The sequence below is a fragment of the Mesoplodon mirus genome (genome assembly GCF_964341445.2).
Source record: "Mesoplodon mirus genome assembly, chromosome: 7".
Classification (NCBI taxonomy): Eukaryota; Metazoa; Chordata; class Mammalia; order Artiodactyla; family Ziphiidae; genus Mesoplodon; species Mesoplodon mirus.
The window spans coordinates 26721621-26740896 of NC_138983.1; the positions used below are offsets into that span (position 1 = coordinate 26721621).

The 19276-nt window shown below is 38.8% G+C and overlaps 1 long non-coding RNA gene across 1 annotated transcript in view; it reads left to right on the forward strand.

The window, feature by feature from the left end:
• Positions 1 to 19276, forward strand: part of LOC309808245 — a 61488-nt gene that overhangs the window by 29818 nt on the left and 12394 nt on the right. Inside the window, exon 2 of the long non-coding RNA XR_014294715.1 lies at positions 1588 to 1637. This is a non-coding gene — a long non-coding RNA (uncharacterized lncRNA). The remainder of the gene's footprint in view (positions 1 to 1587; positions 1638 to 19276) is intronic.

A 19276-nucleotide genomic window follows, 5' to 3' on the forward strand; every position in this document is an offset into this window, starting at 1 on the left:
ATATAAAATTTTAGACAATTGATTCTGTACTTCTGAATATACTGTGAATAAGGAGATACAGCTTTTACTTCATATACATCCTTCCATACACACACGGAGAAAAAAAGATAACATTTGTTTGAGTTTGCATTCCCTATGGTAGCCAGTAGTTAAATACTGATCTCTGCCATTTCTAGAAGTATTTCATGGATTTGAGGGTGTAGCAGTTTTTGAAGATGGCCCCAAATTCTTTGACACTTCTCCCTTCAAGGCACGTGGTCTATGTCCCTTCCTTTGAGTATGGGTAGGCTTATGACTACTCTGACCAAAAGAGTACAGAGAAGTGATGTTGTGTGACCTCCAAAACTGGGTCACAAAAGGCCATGCAGATTCTGCCTTGTTCACCGAGACACTGGCTCTTGTAAGAAGTCTGACCCCTCAAGCTCCCATGCTGGAGAAACCTCATGAAGTCATTCTGGTTGACAGTCCCAGCTGAGCCTCGCCTTGCAGCCATCCCTGTCAGATCACCGGACGTATAAGCAAAGCCGTCTTGGATCCTACAGATGAGCCTATCCACCAGCTGAATACCCCCAAGAGAATTCTGTTGACACCACATGGAACAGCCAAGCCCTTCTCGAAATCCTGACCCACAAAATTATGAGACACAATAAGAAGAGCTGTTGTTCTAAGCCACTAGGTTTCAGGATAGCTTGTTACACAGCAATAATGTCTGCGTCATCAGCTACACTGTTGATCCCTTGGATTGATTCTACTGGCTAAACTGATATTCCCTCCCTCCCTCACAGCTCTAAATGTTCTCCAAAGAGCAGCCTTCCCAGAAAGAGACAGCTCTTTCAGTTCTAGCTTGCTCTTCCCTCCCTTGCCCTGCTCCATTCTCCATCGTTTTGTTTCTGTTTACTTTGTGCTTGTTGAAGACCTTTGAATTTATGTCTGACCTTGGTTGTTTTGGTCTCTGAATAGTTCAGACAATATGCTCTAAGGCTTATAGTATGCAAATGCATTTGGAAATTTTACAAAAAGTTAATTTCTTGAAGGATTTAAAAATTCTTTCCACTTATATTTGTCCAATATGGCATAAATGTTCTTGAAATCTTTGCTTTCATTAAATTGGATATTCATCTACAAAGTGAAGTGGAAAACTGAGGTCATCACTCTTGATCTGTACTCCTGAAAAATACAGAAAACAGAAAAAGAAAACTGGGATATCAGTTTTCCATGTTTCTGAATTACTATATCTCTTACTCCTAAGAGAAAAGAAGGAAAAATCCATGAAACCCAGCCCACAACAATAGATTCTAAGCTAGACAATTCTTTTTTAAGCTTGGAGAAAATTTCAATTTATATCTTGGCTGAAGGTTTAAGAATTATCCATCTCTAGCCTTATATACAGTCTGAATGATACAGGAATGAGTTGGTATTGGAGAAAGAATTCTCCTGGATTAGTGGCTAAAGCTTCAGGATATCTTGGGAACATACATGATGAATCCACATTTCCTCCCATCCTTCCTTGAGAACACAACTAGGCTTTGAGTAAATTTGTGTACATCTTATCAGAGGCATAGCTGAGTATCTCTTTTCTTTTAACAGTACAGCTGTGAGTTTCTGGATGACGGTTGATGAATGAAAGCAAAATTTATGTAAGTACAGGAGCTATCCAACTGAATGTGTGTGTGGGAGAGGGGTCAAGGTTATTGGAAGAAAAAAGAGAAGGACAGAAAGAGCTAGTGTGAAAATGAATAAAATAATTTTCTCTTGACCCAAGACAAAGATTATGTTCAACATCATGGTTGCTTCTAATCAGCTAATGTTTGGTTTATTTTTATTCTCCTGGTTGCATTTCTTGAAGAAGGGCAATATATGTGGCTGTCAAAAATTTTTTTAATTTTCTGATAAGAATTTTGGGTCATTTCATAGAGTCTTCAGTGACCCCACAGGAACCTCACTGAAACTCCTAGGATATGGCATTTAAACTTGGAAGAGACCTTTGATATCATCTAGTCGTTGCTACTCAGTGTGTTCCAAGGGTCAGTAGCATTGGTATCACCTGAGGGCTTGTTAGAGATGCAGAATTTCTAGCATCACAGGAGGACCACTAAGTCAAAGTTACATTTTAAACAGGACACCCAAGTGATTTACATGTATCTACATTAAAGCATGAGAGGCTTGGATGTAGTCCATCTCCTACCCTAGGTAGGAACCAAATAGAACGAATGTCAGTATATCCTGAGATGGTGAAATTATCATTATGATGACAGGTAAAGAGAGTTTAAAGTTCCATTGTCAAGTAGGAAAACAACATTATAAACCAAAACCAATCAGCCAGACAAAACCCACAACAAAATGGTGGGAAAGCAAAGAAGATGAATGTAGAAACTGTAATGGGAAGAATTCAGAGTAACATCAAGATAACGTCAAAACCAACAAACAGCTGGAGGTGGGGGTCAAGATAGAGGACAGATTGGGAACCACTGGTCCAAGGGAGCAGCGTGACCTGGGCGTGATTCTACACATTTAGTAAACAGGGGACAATTCTCTGATGATTTTCAAACAATCCTGGCTCTCTGGATTTGTTTGTGGAAATTCCTAACCAGGAAGTCTACAAGAGAAGTCTTTAGTAGTACTGAAGTATTTGTTTGTTTGTTTGTTTTAGCACAATTTTGTTTGAAGCAGGTAAACCATGTTTTGGGACTGTTGTAGCAGGTGTTTTTCTTAATCTTTCTCTTTTTTAAAAAAAAGGAGAACTGCTGAGTTCAGAGGAAATGAGCGCTCTTTTATTTAAATTTCCTGAGATTAGAGGAAGAACATATTGCCAAACAATGCCTCTTCACTTCAAAACCTCTCCCCATAAATTATTTGAAGATATCTTATTAAAAGTCTGTAAAATTTCCTATTAAGAATGGTTGATTGCAGTCCAGATCATCATAGCTTTGGTGCTTTCCCTGAAATACCACAGCTGTCGGGAAGAAATATATTTTGAGACAAAAGGTTTTGTTTCCCCAGCAATAAATTATTTTAGTGATATCTCAAGATAGATAAAACTTTCACTTATGTTTGAGTGAAGGAAGATCCTACTGATAACTTGTTAAAAAATCTATAAAAAGAATATGAGAATGTAGATGTAGATAGCAAATTAAAATCAGACTTCCTTTAGGTTTAGCAAAGCAATTATTTGTAAAGCCAGTGAAGATTATTATTATGGATAATGAAATGATTTACTGGAATACGTGGAATGACATTCAATATGGCCACATCTCTGCACAACCTCAAGTTGGTATTTTCAACTTTAACCTTGGAGCCATTAAGGAAAAAAAAAACTTACTTCTAGTAATATTTTATGTAAATTGCTAAACAAAAACCCTGCCTATGGTGATGTGGATCCTGAATGAGGTAGGAAATGCCTTGTTTGTAGCGCTGATGTAATAATCCATTGATTTCATTGTAGATGAGCTCTTTAAAACAAAGTTGCTCTCCCTAATACTTTTGGGTCACCCTCCATCCCCTGCTTCCTCCTATCCCTAAACAAGGAGGATCTTCCTTGCTATAGTCATAAGAAAATGTATTTTGTCCAAGACATTCATTTTCAGAGTTGCAAATATCCTTTTATCCACTGGAAGTAATGATGTACATTGAGCAAGTTGCTAAAGACTTCTAATTTTATTTATTTCCCATGAACCTTTTCAGGGAACACTGGGCTCATAAAACATTTTGTAGGCCAGCAGAACTTTTTGTTTTGTTATGTTTTGTTTTCAACTCTGATGTAAAGCCAGTGAGAAAAATTTGTTACATCTTCACCATTTCCAGAGTGATGTTAATTAAGAAAGAGCCAGTCCATTTTTCATCTAGTCCCTGAAAGCAATTCTGCTGACTTCTGGCAAATGCAGATCTTTAATATTTAAGTGATGGATATTAACAGTGGATAGAGTTGGCGGGTTTGAGACTTCACATAGCTCAGTAATGATATAACTCACCAACTCTGATGATAACAGCAAACTGGTACAAAATGCTACTAAACACTCATAAAACAATAATAACTTTAAATGTGTGATAAAATAATCCTAATGTCCATTCATTTATTTTTCATTTAGAGATGATGAGTAGATTGTGTTAACATACACTTTTTTGAAATTAAAATCTGAGGGTCCTTTGTAATTTTTTAACATAAAAAAATATGTATCTCAAAAATACATACTTGCCTTCTCGTAGGGTACCTGAAATTTAAAAAAAAAAAAAAGAAAAAAAGAAAATATGATACAACTCCCTGGGGACTAGAGTGAATATTATTAGCAGTTTTATATTTGAATGGCCTCATTTTGCCTCGAATAAAGAATCTGTGCACAGTAAAGGACATGCTGCCTTCTGCAGCCTGCAGTTGTTAAGAGAACATTAATCATTTTAGCAAGGTCACAAGCAACAAAGGCCAATGAGGGTTCAAAGTTTACAGGTCCAGGCATTTATCAGGTAGAAATAAGCTACATTTCAATATTTTGTAAAATACCCTTTTATGAAAAAGCTATCAGTCATTGTATAACCTGGCAAAACTCTGGTTATTCCAGTGAACAAAATGAATGAGGACAATGAATCAAGAACCCCTTTATGAGTTTACACTTTTGCAGGACCACCATGGCTTGAACACACATTTTCAGTTTCTATAAGGATGTGATTATGATGTGGGAATGGCTTCCTCCCTCCGGCAAAAGCAAGAGATATATCAAAATTGCCTCTGCTTATGATAGGCAAAACTAGGATCAATTGGTTAAGGAAATCACAGAGCTGGTATCACCACATACCATGCAAATTATCATTTTCTACTGACTTTTGTGACACTTTAGATTATTGTTATGAGAGATGTATAAAACAGAATGCTTTAGTTTGTATTCTACCATTTGATGGTGTTTTAAAAATGAAGCTAGGTGCATTGCATTTCTGATCTAAGTTTTAGATTGGATATTTTCCCCATTTGTTGTTGATTTCACATACGCCTTTTCTCATTCATTTGAAATCTTGACTTTAGGGACTTCAAATCTTTCAATTTCAGAGAAGAAACAAATGTTCCTTTTCCCAACGTGTGTGACCTTGCATTTAATCAGAGAACAGCCCTTTAGTATCTAAGTTTATTTTTCTAGCAGCTTCGTAGAGATATAATTCCCATGCCATACAATTCACCCATTTAAGATGTGCAATTCCATGGTTTTTAGTATATTCACAGAGTTGTGTAACCCTCACTGCAATCAGTTTTACAACAGTTTTACAATCCGTTTTGTAAAAGGAAACTGTACTCACTAGCAGTCAATCCCTATTTTCTCCCAAACACCCCCAGCCCTAGGTGACCACTATTCTACTTTTTGTTTCTATAAATGTGACTATTCTGGATGTTTCATATAAATGGAATCATATAATATGTAGCAGTTTGTGACTGGCTTCTTTCACTCAGCATAACGTCTTCAAGGTTCATTCATGTCATAGCATGTATTCGTATTTCATTCCTTTTCATGGTCAAATAATATTCCATTTTATGGATATACTACATTTTGTCTCTTCATTCGTCAGTTGACAGAAATTTTTTGGCTATGGTGAATAATGCTGCTGTTAACATTTGTGTGCAAAGTTTTGTATGGACATGTGTTATAATTTCTCTTAGGATATTCCAGGAATGGAATTTCTGGGTCATATGGTAACTCTATGCTTAACATTTTGTGGAACTGCCAAACCGTTTTCCAAAATGGTTGCACCATTTTTGCGTTCCTACAAGCAGTGTATGAGAGTTCCAATATCGCCACATACTTTCTAAAACTTGTTATTACAGTCTTTTTGATTTTAGCCTGTCTGAGTTTAATTTGTACCATTGTTACAATGCCGGAATTAGACACTGAAAAAGTATTACATTAAAAAAGTATTTACTTAGTAGAAAAAATATTTAATTAAATAATAAGACTAAAAAAGTGTTTAACAGAGATATAGCATTTAAATTTAGATAGTACTTTTAACTTTAAGAGAATTGTCATACCTTTCAGTATAATATAAAGGATTAATACCCCACTTCTAGAGTTATGTAACTACACCCCCATCCTCATGAATCCCAGCAGAACTCAGAAGTTTTCTGTAGTAGTCATAGGTAAGAGGCTACAGGATGGGCCAGATAATATGATTGGTAAATGGAAACATTATAAAGTGCTTCATACATGATATCACCCAGGCTGAGTCAATACGGTGTCAACATTTGTCAAAAATATAAGGTAAATTATTTTTAAAAATTAACTATAAGATGCTTAGATTCTAAGAAAGCATAATTTTCTTCGACTACACAATATGCCTTCATTGAAATGGGTCATAATTCATTTAAACATTTCCTAATTTGGGGACGTGTAGGCAGTTTCTAAACTTCACTAAGATAAATAACGTTGCAATGGATAATATAGCAATTTCTCCCATGCCAAATAAAGAGTTGATAGACTGAATTTCCTATTGCTGGCTTTGGCTTCATGGAGATCCAGTCTGAGATTATCTTGAGATTGTGTGAAGTTGATGCAAAGCAGACCGAACTTCACTTAGCAAGGGGCTCATCCGAAAGACCCCTACGAGCCCACTAAACAGGGGCATTCCAAGAACTCAATTTATCTGTCTTAAAAGGTTAAGCTCTCGTGTTGACCTTGCCAAGATTCAGACCTGTGCTCCCAAGACGGCTACATGTTCTGAGACTGCTCTTGGCCCTGAGTAGCCATTCCCTTCAGTTATACCAGTGCAATTTCTTTATCCCCAAGACTGGAAGCCAAGGACTCTATGACCTAACAGAAATTTCTGTTCCCATTTGAGACTGTGCAGTATAGATTTCTCTCTTTTTCCAAAGAAGTAGATTTTACTATGGTGGAAAGACTTTGAAAAAAATCACATGTGATACAGCAGAAAGAGTATGTTATACTTCAACATATAAGTCAAATACAAGAAGCATAATAAAGTGGAATGAGTATGGGATTAGAAGTCAGGAAAGCGTAAGTCAAGTCCTCATCCTGTCTCTTACTAGTTGTGTGACTTCAGATGAGTCACTCAACTTCTCTGAGCATCGGCTTCTTTTTGACAAAATCTGAGAGTTTGATTAGATGATTGCTACAGCCCTTTCTTACCTCCAAAGCTCTATGCTTTCCAAAACAAAAATGTTATTAGACTAACAAGCGCATAGAATTTTCTGAAGAGTGAACGATGCTCCTGGTGGTGTATGTGAGCCAATTCAAATCTGTATGTTTGTTGTGGATATTACACCATATTATCTATTTAGTTCCTTACAGTTTATAAAATAGTTACATAGATTTTGTGATTTGATCATTCCTCAGTTCTTTTTACTTGGAGAAACTAAGCAAGGTGCCTAAAGTCATACATCTACTCAAGGACAGAGCCCGGGGCTCCAACCCATGTCTTCTGTATCTAAAGTCCGTGTTCTTTCCCCCCACATCAACTATTCTATAGTTCGGGCACATTGAGAAACCATTACAGGTGAATTTTAAGACCAGATTCTTATGTGCATGGGAGGCGAACACTGGCTGTATATAGAATGTTCCATTGGTGGGCAAAGCTGATACCCTCTCTTAATCCAATCACTCTATCTGATTACCACCTTCTGTCCCTCAGTCTCATCATGGCCAAGTCCTTAAACACCATTTTTTCACTCCCCATTCACTCCTTGGGCGCTGCAGTCTGACGTCTGCTCCCAAAATTTCTCTTCGGTAAGGCGGTCTGTGGTAGCCCCAGCTCAGGGGTGGGGGGAGGGGGGCTCTCGGCTGACAGTAGTGCCCCCTTCTCTAACTCAGCCCAAATACGCGGGAACAGGCCCACACTGGCCATTCTGCACGAGGTTATCATACCCCACGACGATGGCTGATCATTTAAGAGTAGATATCTGGGACATCTGTGGTGGCGTAGAGGTTAAGAATCCATCTGTCAGTGCAGGGGGTCACAGGTTCAATCCCTGGTCCGGGAAGATCCCACATGCCACGGAGCAACTGAGCCTGTGCGCCACAACTACTGAGCCTGCATCCCACACCTACTGAAGCCCACGTGCCTAGAGCCCATGTTCTGCAACAAGAGAAGCCACTGCTGTGAGAAGCCCACGCACCGCAATGAAGAGTAGCCCCTGCTTGCCGCAACTAGAGAAAGCCCATGCGTAGCAACAAAGACCCAACGCGGCCAAAAATAAAGAAATAAAATAAATTTAAAAATTAAAAAAAAAAAAAAGAGTAGATACTTGACCTGAGCTGGGCCAGTCTCCCAGAACTTTGAAACTTGAACAGAAATACAGAGACCGGGAGTGATTGGAGCTGAGCTGGTGAATGGCAGCTCACTGGAGACAGAGGCCACCAGGTGCTCCAGCACAAGTTCCTGCAGCTGCCTTGATTCAACTCTTCCTCTGACTTTTTTACATGACTACTTTTCTTGCTTAAACTGCTTTCTGAGGCTTTCCACCCAGAGATTCTTCACCAGCCTGTTCATCAGTAATCCTTTTTTTTCTTTAAATTCAATGGACACTTGTCAATTCCCTTTCTTGAAACTCACCATTGGTCTTCATGATACCCTCTCCCCATTCTCTTCCCCCTTCTTGGATGACACCTTCTTGGTGTCTTCAGGGGGTCCTTCTTGGTGTTTTCAGGGGGTCCTCTCTACCTGCTCTACCTGCTAGGCTCCATCCTTAGATTCTGCTGCTCTGCTTATTCTAATTTTTCACCTGGGTGATCTGACTGCTCCCATGGCTTCAGCTGCCCTCATGGGGCTCCACTCCAGCTGTCCTAAAACATTTTTCCCTTAAATATGTCATCTTCTCTCTGTAGTCTCCCAGCCTTGGCTCATGCCCTACAGGGGTTGCCACCAGCCCCCAGTCCATTTCCTCTGAATATCTCTTATGCATCTTTTTGGATTCAGCATGGACATTATATCTCACAGCAGGGATCTTCCAATGCTTTTGCTTTCATAGGTACCAAATTCATTTAAAAAACCATGCATACCCTTGCACAATTTATGTTGACCATCAGAAAGTGTTATCATAAGTTTAGACAGTTGCAAATGAGGTAATTTCTGGTTTACTGGAAACATTGACATTTTAAAATAAAACTGGACTTTAAATACTTCAGTGATTTGATGCCTTTCATCACCCTTTTAAAGAGTGGATGGACACGCTCTTTAACAGTTGGAAATTTTGTATCATTTCTCTGTATCATTTCTCTTTCCCTTTGAATTTATATTTTCATTCTACTTCTCCCATAGAATTTCACCCTCATGTAAATTATTTTAATCTTGAAAGTCTTTTATTGATCACTCTCTCATAGCTCTTTGCCACAGAAATATGTAAATAAATTGAAATTTAAAAAAAAATCCTATGATCACAAATGTTTAAAAGTTACATTTTCTTTTTTCTGGATCAAGTTTTCATTGCAATTACACAGCACATGGCAGTACACAATTAAGCAAAAGATTATAAAATATATTACAAAATTTTAATAAATAATTATTAACTGCAAAGGTAAATGATTAATGAGACAGGCCTTTATAAAAATTGATTTATATTATCCATGGATGGTTATTACTTATTACCCAAATGAGATAGCGATAATGCATCAATTCTATTCCAATTTTTCTTTTACATGTAGGCATTGCAAAACCTCAATCACAAACAGAATCAAAGTTTTATTAGGGCAACGTCATTTGATTCTTTGAGCTCCCTTCAAAATGAGCGCTTAAAATAACATAATTATCTAGCATAAAAAATTATTTAAAATTTTCTTTTGGTTAACAACTATATTATATGCTCCCATAATTTTGTAAAAGGATTTGTGCTTTAGCTATTAGAATAATTTGCTTTCTCAATTGCTGGGACATAAACCCAAAGTTTTTAGCAAAACTTATTGGATGACTGTTAATTATATCTGTTACATTTTCACCTAGCTGTTATCTTATTTAACCCACTAAGTTCAGCAAGACTTGGGGTATATCAAAAAAATATTTAATTTCAAAACTCCTTTGTTGATACTTTTTTTTTGCTAAAGTTATTTTATATTGCCACATGCTTTAAATATATTTTTATCAAATCCTAGGAGCTTCTGATTATAATCATTCCACTTACGGAAAATGTCTAAAATACAACCCAATTGACATAAAGAGTCCTCGCTCTTAAGATAGCTGCATTTGGTCTTTCTATGTGGAAAGAAATAAATTGTTTTATGGTCTATTTGGCTTCGGATTATGTGAGTGTGTGTTTTATTTAATGACATCATAACTGACCAGGCTGTTCTGTTAATGTTCACATTTCTCTGGCTTTACAGCATCTTGTGTCCTGCTGGCATTTCTGAAGTGTAATTATCATCTGGAAATGGAACAGAAGAATGAATTCATTTAATCTACAGACTCTTTTTAAAGCTACTTTCTTTTTTTTTTTTTTTTTTTTTTTTCTTTTTGCGGTATGCGGGCCTCTCACTGTTGTGGCCTCTCCCGTTGCGGAGCACAGGCTCCGGACGCGCAGGCCCAGCGGCCATGGCTCACGGGCCCAGCCGCTCCGCGGCATATGGGATCCTCCCAGACCGGGGCACGAACCCGTATCCCCTGCATCGGCAGGCGGACTCTCAACCACTGCGCCACCAGGGAGGCCCCAAAAAGCTACTTTCTTCATAAATGCTTATTATATGGTTTATTTGATTCAATAAAGCTGGTTAAAGAAATTAAATTAGGTGCAAGAATAGAATTATATTGATCATATGTTGATGGAATTTAAGTTATATTGATTCCATGACAACCAGCCTCAAATAATCAGGATAGTTACAATGACTAGGTACTCAATAAATGTTTTGCTGAGTAAATGAATAATGAATGGGAAAAAATACCAAATAAATGTCCACATAGTTGCTTGAAATTTTCCAGTAAACTCTACCTACTTCTGAAATTTCTCCTGTTTCTAATTCTCTTAAAAAGAAAATTAATATCAGCAACTTACATTTATTAAGTTTTTACGAGGTATCGGGCACTGGGCTAAGTGTTTTGCATGTATTAATTTAGTTATCAAAATGCCATGGGTTTGCTATAAAGATTAAAAGTGTATAAAGTTCTTACACAAACATGGAAATCTGTATCTAATATTAAGAGATTTAATTGACATCTTTCTAAATTTAATTTAACTGAGAAATGACATTATTCCCCAATCCTCCAGTAGTACAAGTTACATATTTCTACAATTGCTACAAAAGCCTCTGATTTTATTTTCTTTAATTTTTAATTTTTATTTATTTTTGGCAGCTTGTGGGATAATAGTTCCCCAACCAGGGATTGAACCCGGGCCCTAGCAGTGAAATCACCGAGTCCTAACTGCTGCCCTGCCAGGGAAATCCCAGAAGCCTCTGATTTATAAATAACCAATTCAAATCCTTCCAGAACCTGTGTTGATAAACCAAAGTTTGTTTGTGTGGCCTTTTTTTTTTTGCGGTACACGGGCCTCTCACTGTTGTGGCCTCTCCCGTTGCGGAGCACAGGCTCCAGACACACAGGCTCAACGGCCATGGCTCACGGGCCCAGCCGCTCCGCGGCATGTGGGATCTTCCCGGACCGGGGCACGAGCCCGTGTCCCCTCCATCGGCAGGCGGACCCTCAACCACTGCGCCACCAGGGAAGCCCTCACTGCAGTTTTGATTTGCATTTCCCTGGCGATTAGTGATGTTGAGCATCTTTCTTTGTGTCTGTTGGCCATCTGTATGTCTTCTTTGGAAAAATATCTATTCGGTCCTCTGCCCATTTTTTAATTGGATTTTTGATGTGAGTTGTATGAGTTCTTTGCATATTTTGGATATTAACCCATAATCGGATACATCGTTCGCAAATATCTTCCCCGTTCGGTAGGCTGCAGTTTCATTTTGTTGATCATTTCCTTCACGTGCAAAAGCTTTTTAGCTTGATGTAATCTCATTTGTTTATTTTTTGCCTTTTTTTCCCTTACCTGAGGATCCATATCCAAAAAAATATTGCTAAGATCAATGTCAAGGAGAGTACTGTCTGTTTTCTTCTAGGAGGTTTATGGTTTCAGGTCTTACATGCAAGTCTTTAATCCATTTGGAGTTTATTTTTGTACATGGTGTGAGAAAGTAGTCCAGTTTGACTCTTTTGCATGTAGCTGGACAGACCTCCACTTTGAACAGCCAGCTTTTGTCATGGTCTCTACTGGATGTGAGACATATGTGTAATGAATAGAATTCTCACTTTAACACTGGTTCAGTGTGGAGACTAACTCTCCTCTCTTTACGGGACCTTTTCAAGGTGCAAAGCAATTAACACCTTTCTTTCAAGGACAGCGTGCAGAGTTCTTGCCTATAAAAACCAGCATCCTTAGACAGGAGCAGCTAGTGACAGCTATTTCCTTCCATCTCCAGTGATGGTGGGAGAGACAGTCAACGATGCTGCTCCTCCTGGGCTCTTGGTATACTTGCCAGACCATCAGTGGGCTGGGTCAGAAAGAAATGGGGAGGTTATAGGTTAGGTGTACATGAAACACGTGCAGGAAATTCAGGCAGAGCAGTCCTACCAAAAATGCATGAAGTGGTTTTAGAAGTTTTACCACTTATTGCATGATGGAAATTGCATTTATTTTTTGGTAATGTTTTCTTAAAATGTTGCAATAAACCCTCTCAGCAGCTGTCTTAGACTGGGTCTCTGAGGAATAGACTCTGAAATGGAGGTTTATTCAGGAATGCTCTTGGGAAGCCCACCTGTGAGGGAGTGCGGGAAGCAGGCTTGGGCAGAAGGAAAACTGAACTGTGATGCGGATGCAGCAGAGGCCTCAGCTGATCCCACAGGAGTCCTGGAGCTGGGCGGCCCTGTCAGCGTTGTCCTGAAATGAGGCCAGGGCTTTATTTTTCACCTACATCTCCCACCCTCCTTACCAGTGACCAATTATAGGTTGGAAACTGCCCCTGGGGCAAGAACATGACATTTGATCAGGCAGCATGTTTCAGCCAAGGGCAATTCCTGGAGCTGGAATCAACTGTGAGCTGTCAACAGCCAACGTTCCCAGCAGCTGGGGAAACCTCACCACAGTCCTGCAGGGGGAGTCTGGGCAGCACAGCTCGCGATATTCACTACAGCAGCAATGAGAAGGAAGGCAGGAAGGAAGGGAGGGAGGTTTGTTAGTTTTATAAAAATGACTGAGTTTTCATATTTCAAGAAAGTTGATCACCAAAGGTGTTGAGGTACTCTAACAAAGAAAGATAGTCCCCATCCCACCTCCCCCTACCCCCAGCAAATGCAAGTGTTCCAACTGGATATTCTTACGGAAAAAAATGAACCTCATTCCTTACCTCAAACCATACATAAAAAATTATTTATAATCCCATAATGAAAACATCATAACTTAAATGTCAAAGCTAAGCAGTAAAACTTTTAGAAGAAAATATAGAAGAAACTCTGTGACTTTGCGAAAGTAAAGATTTCTTAGATAGGACACACACACAAAGAACAAATCATAAATGAAAAATTTGATCAATTTGATTTCATTAAAATTGAAAACTTCTGTTCTTCTAGCATCACCCATAATCATAAACCACTGACTAGGAGGCAATAGTCACAACACATATACCTGACGAGGGACTTGTATCTAAAATATATAATGAGTGCTTACAACTCAATAATTAGACAAAAACCCAATTAAAAATGGACAAAAGATTTGAACAGAAATTTCACTAAAGGAGACATATGAATGGCCAACAAGCATATGAAAAAATAGTTCCACTTGACAGGAGCAGAGTGGGTCTCAAAAGGACTAGAGTGGAAACTCATGAATATCCAACTATACTACTACTTTACTAATAAAAAATGTTTTGATCAACAAATAAATATTTCAAAAAAGTATATAATTTTTATTATTTTTACACTCCTTTCACTCTCACATGGTGATCTGGATGATAAATTATGTGGTCACCTCACCTGTGAATGTAACCCAAACTTCCCTAGTTGGGTATCATGATTCTCCACTCCCTTCTTTTTTTTTAAATTGAGATATATATAGTTGCTGTACAATATTATATGTAACAAGTATACCACATAGTGATTCACAATTTTTAAAGGTTATACTCCATTTATAGTTATTATAAAATATTGGCTTTATTCCCTGTGTTGTATACTATATCCTGGTAGATTATTTTATACATAATAGTTTGTATCTCTTAATCCCCTGTCCCTATCTTGCTTCTTCCCCCTTCCCTCTCCCTGCTGGTAACCACTAGTTTGTTCCCTGTATCTGTGAGTCTGTTTCCTTTTTGTCATATTCACTAGTTTGTTTTATTTTTTAGATTCCACATATCAGTGATATCATACAGTATTTGTCTTCTCTGTCTGACTTATTTCACTTAGCGTAATGCCCTCGAAGTCCATCCATGTTGTTGCAAATAGCAAAATTTCATTCTTTTTTATGGCTGAATAGTATTCCATTGTATTTATATACCACTTCTTTATCCATTCGTGTGTCGATGGACACTTTGTTTGCCATATCTTGTCAACTGTAAATAATGCTGCTATGAAGATGGGCTGCATGTATCCTTTCGAATTAGTGTTCTTGTTTTTTTTTTTTTTTTTCCAGATATATAACCAAGAGTGGAATTGCTGGGTCATATGGTAGTTCTAGTTTTAGTTTTTTGAGAAACTGTCACTTCCTTCTTTTTGATACACATTCTGCTCCTGTCAAATGACACTATTCACTTTCCACATCCACGTCTTGTATTTTTCTGCCTCTTTGCCTTGATTTCTGTTAATTCCCAATCCTCAACCCCATTCCCATTCCCACATAGCTTTTTCCTACCCCTGTTTCCAAGGCCTCAGCTAACCCTTCTACAAAGCCCTTTTCTCTAGCCAGATCTCTGTTCCCTGGTACTTTAATTCTTTTGGATGATTTATCACATTTTATATCTATATTTCTTTAAGCACATGTTTTATATCCTCTTCTTTCCTCCAGGTGCTTTAAGGCCAGAGGTAGTATCTTATTCATCTTTATATCACCCATAGTTCCTAGCACCGTATATGTACTCAGTAAACATTTGTTAAATAAATGAATCTGTGAAAGAAAGAACAAACAAACCAATGAATGAATGAGTGAAGCCTCTGTTTAGCACAGGCGCTGAGCATGATATCAGCATGCATGGTGTAGTGAAACAGACTTATAAGGGTTTTTTTCCATTGAATTTGTGATCATTGGTAAAATTTTACAAATCCATTTTAGGATAAGGTCTGTGCACACGAAGTAATTAAAAATCTTTCTTTTTCACACTTCTGATTTCTTGAGGTTTACTGGAATGCTTCTGACATCCTGCTACAAAACAAAGAGGGAAGTGTGGAAGTGTGGAAGTCCTTATTCAAAAGGTCCTGATCCATGGTTTGCCTGCCCCCAGGACAGCCTGTTCCATCAGAGTCAGGACTCCAGCCAGCAGCTCAGATACTGACGTGATACCCATTGTTTGCAGATTCTGCCCCCAGGCTTCTTCTGTGAGGAAGAGCCAGGATTTTATCTGATCCTTATTCAGGCTGCGCTATAGGGCACACCGACATCATGGTTCAGAATTTTTTTGTGTGTCCTCCATGATGCTTGGCACATTGCTTCACACATACTACATGCTTGCGGCTCAAAAAATAATAATACGGTAGTCTCTCCTTATCCACAGGGAATACATTCCAGCACCCACAGTGGATGGCAGAAACGGCAGATAGTACTGAATCCTATATACACCATGTTTTTTCCTATGTATACGTATCTATGATAAAGTTTAATTTATGAATTAGGCAGAGTAAGAGATTAATAATAATAATAAAATAGAACAGTTATAACAACATACTGTAAAACAGAATGTGGTCAGCCTCAGAATATTTAAATGCCTCTTTATCTGTTGAGAATGTAGAATCAATAAGAGCATGAGCATTTTTTTTAGCAGCTCAGATGATGCAAATGTATTATCTTAGAGTTCTGAAGTTCTACGTAAGTTCATGTACGTGTTGGTACATGTCAGAAGTCTAATGTGTGTCTCACCGGGCTAACATCAAGGTTTTGGCAGGACTGGGTTCCCTTCTGGAGGGTCCTTGCTTATTCAGGTTGTTGGTAGAATAGACCTTGCTGGGATCTCCGTTTTCTCGCTGGCTGTCATCGGAGGGCTGTTCCCAGCTTCCAGAGTCTGCCCACATAGCCACATGATTTGGCCCATGCTCCCTTCCTCTATCTTCAAAGAAGCATGGGCATTCTTAGCACATGAAAAACACTGTTAGGTTTGGAAGTTCGGAGTAATAAAAGCCAAATATATGCAATGAGTTCTTAAAACAGTGACAACATGAAAGTATTAACTAAGGATAGGAATATTAAAGCATCTCACTAGATGCTTTATTTAAAAAGCCATTCTTACACCCACCATGAGAACTGACAAAAGTTCAGTTCATGATTTCAAGAGGTACTGGTAGATGACATGGCATTCAACACTAGAAACCAAGATAGAGATCTAGAATTTAGGACAAAGGGATAACTCTTGAAAAGGCTCTGAATAAATGAGTAGAGACCCCTCAGTCAATTCTCACTGACTCCATAAAAGACATGTAACTTTGTGATTTTTATCACAAAGTGCAGCCACACATGTCTGGGGGAAGGCTGCTCCTGAGGCGGGGTGTGCCTACTGGGTTTACAGACTCCCTGAAGGCCAGTGTGGCCCAGGTGACATGAACGAGGGGACAGTAGGAGGAGACTGTAGTCAACTGAAGAGCAGGGACAGTAAACTTGAAGGTTCAGGGAACACGTTCTAGAGGAAGAGAAGATGCTGGGAGAAAAGTAAAAGCTAAAATTAGACGGAGGGCTTTGCTCATAGGCTAAATTTGAAGTCATGTCTGTATATTCAACGATCACTTCTCAGTACCTACTCCACAGCCTGGCAGGCGCTAGGTATAACTGGTAAATGAATAGTCCGAACGTTTAATGGGTTCTATGTGGCTCACAGATCTATCTTCCATGAACTACCCGAGAGGTTGTCAACCATTTTATAGATGAGACTAAAACAGCCACCCTTTCAGGGGCTGAGAGGCCATCCTATAAGGCTGTATCAGCAAAAACCCGATTTAAACAGGGTCACCCCCTACTTGCCCTCACTAAAATGCCTACTTAGAAGGAGACGCGAGGCCTGGTTTTGGATGCCCCCGACCTTTCTGGAGCTCTGGGGCTCTGCTTCCGGGCCCCAAGCCAGGGTTGAGCATGTGTGAGCTGCTGTGCTCAGCTCCCGGAGTTCAAGGGCAGGCCTGACTCTCTTCTCTAAGCTTGCTCAGATCTTCAGCCAGCTTACCCACTTAGGAAGTTCGCCTTGCCCTTGCGCAGAACAAACATTTACAAAAGATGGCGTGGAATTCTGCTCCAGTGTCATTTAGGAAGGCCAGCTATTCCCAAGGCAAACCCTCGCAGCCGCGCAACAAAGAATTGGAGGCTGCATTTCCTCAGCAAGAAGGCCTGTAGGGCTGGGCCCCTCCACTTGGGCCCCTCATTACATAGTTCAGGCTGTAAATGAGGTTGATGGTTTTCTTCCCCTTTCCCTTTTTTTCTCCCACAGAAAACAAGATTCACGGTGTTTTCCTTAATTTTACCTTCATTAATCTTATTAGGTTTCGGCAAAGCTTGTTCCATGAACGCCCCGACGGGGAATGTTTTCTTTACCAAAGTTCATGATTCTCCTATTCAAATCACTAATTTCCATGGTTTCACCTCAGTGCTTTAGTGCTCCTCAGGCCTTTCAAGAATGAGCTCAATTATCAACCCCGAGTGAATCTGAAACCTGATTCGGTCTTCTTATGATCTGATTAAAGGAATGGGGTTTTATAAATGTCACTAAAGAAATAGTCGAACCTAGACTGCTAGAGGCTGGCCAGGCAATAATTTCCCCCTGTGAACTTGTGGCTTATTAGCTTTCGAATATTTGAAGCAGATCAGTGGTCCGGTGGTCATTGTGTGTCTTAGGGGGTTAAGATTTTACCGAGAAAAACATTCCTTATAATATTTGGCATGCACATTCCAAAAAAAAAAAACCTATTATGAGACTGGCAGTTTTTAAATTAATTATTTGAGCTTGAACAATTCAAAAGCATCATCAAATTAAAACAAGGTAATTTGGCACAGAGGTTATTGCCCATCATGTCTTCTAATTACTTTTCTGTATTTTGAAAAAACAAAAACAAAACATTAAATGCTGAGATAATGAACTTTGGGGGCGGTGTTCCGCAGCAGTCCCCTTGGTGATGGAAAAACAGTGCTGACTTCCAAACAGACCCATCTGATCTTTCCCAGAAAGATCTGTTTGTAGGAAGTGGCAAGTTGAAGACCCAGTCTCCTTAGAACATCTTTACAGCACAGTGGTCACAAATTGTACACATGGTAATGGAGCAAGGAGAATTTAAAAAAAAATAGACACAAGGGTGCTTTAAAAAAATTCAACTTTTTGTAGTATAATTTACATACAAGTAAGTGCATCTATTTTAAAAGTGTAGTTTAATGAGTTTTGACAAATGCACACAGTTGTGTAACCACCAGCGCAATCAAGATAAAGCACATTTTTATCACCCCCCAGATCTCCCTGTGTCCCTCATGGTCCATGGCCCCCATCCATCCCACTTTCCAGGCCCAGGCAACCACTGATCTGTTTTCCCACTATAGATTTGAATTTCATGTAAATGGAATCATAGAGTATATATTGTTTTGTGTCTGTCTTTCATTCAGCAAAACATTAAAAAAAATCCATCCATGTTTCTGTGTGTATCCCTAGCTTGCTCTTTTTTATTGCTGAGCAGCATTTCATTGTATGGATGCACCAAAATTTGTTTTTCTTCCCGTTTTTTTCTATTTTAATATAGCTGCTATGAACATTTGTGTATAAGTCTTTGTGTGGACACACCAAGTCTTTTTGCAAGAATAACTCTAAGAAATGTAAAAGGTTCATGTAAAGTCATAAGTTCAGTTGTCAAAGGGGAGAGGCAGGTAATGTAAATGAGGGAAGCAGGGTAGGTGTAAGCCAAAAGGAGGTGGTGGGGACTATAAAAATTTGCCTTAGGAATAGTTTTCAACTCCTGGTTTATAGAAATAATGTTAAATATGAAACAGTAATTGATCAAAACTATCAAAAGAAAAAGTTTTATAGGTCAACTCATTCCTTTGGGTCAGGGAACAAAGCACTTTTTCCAGACTTTCCCCTTCCCACAGGCATCATGGCATAAGAATCAAGAACATAAAATTGGGGCTTAGACAGTCTTGGGTTTGAAT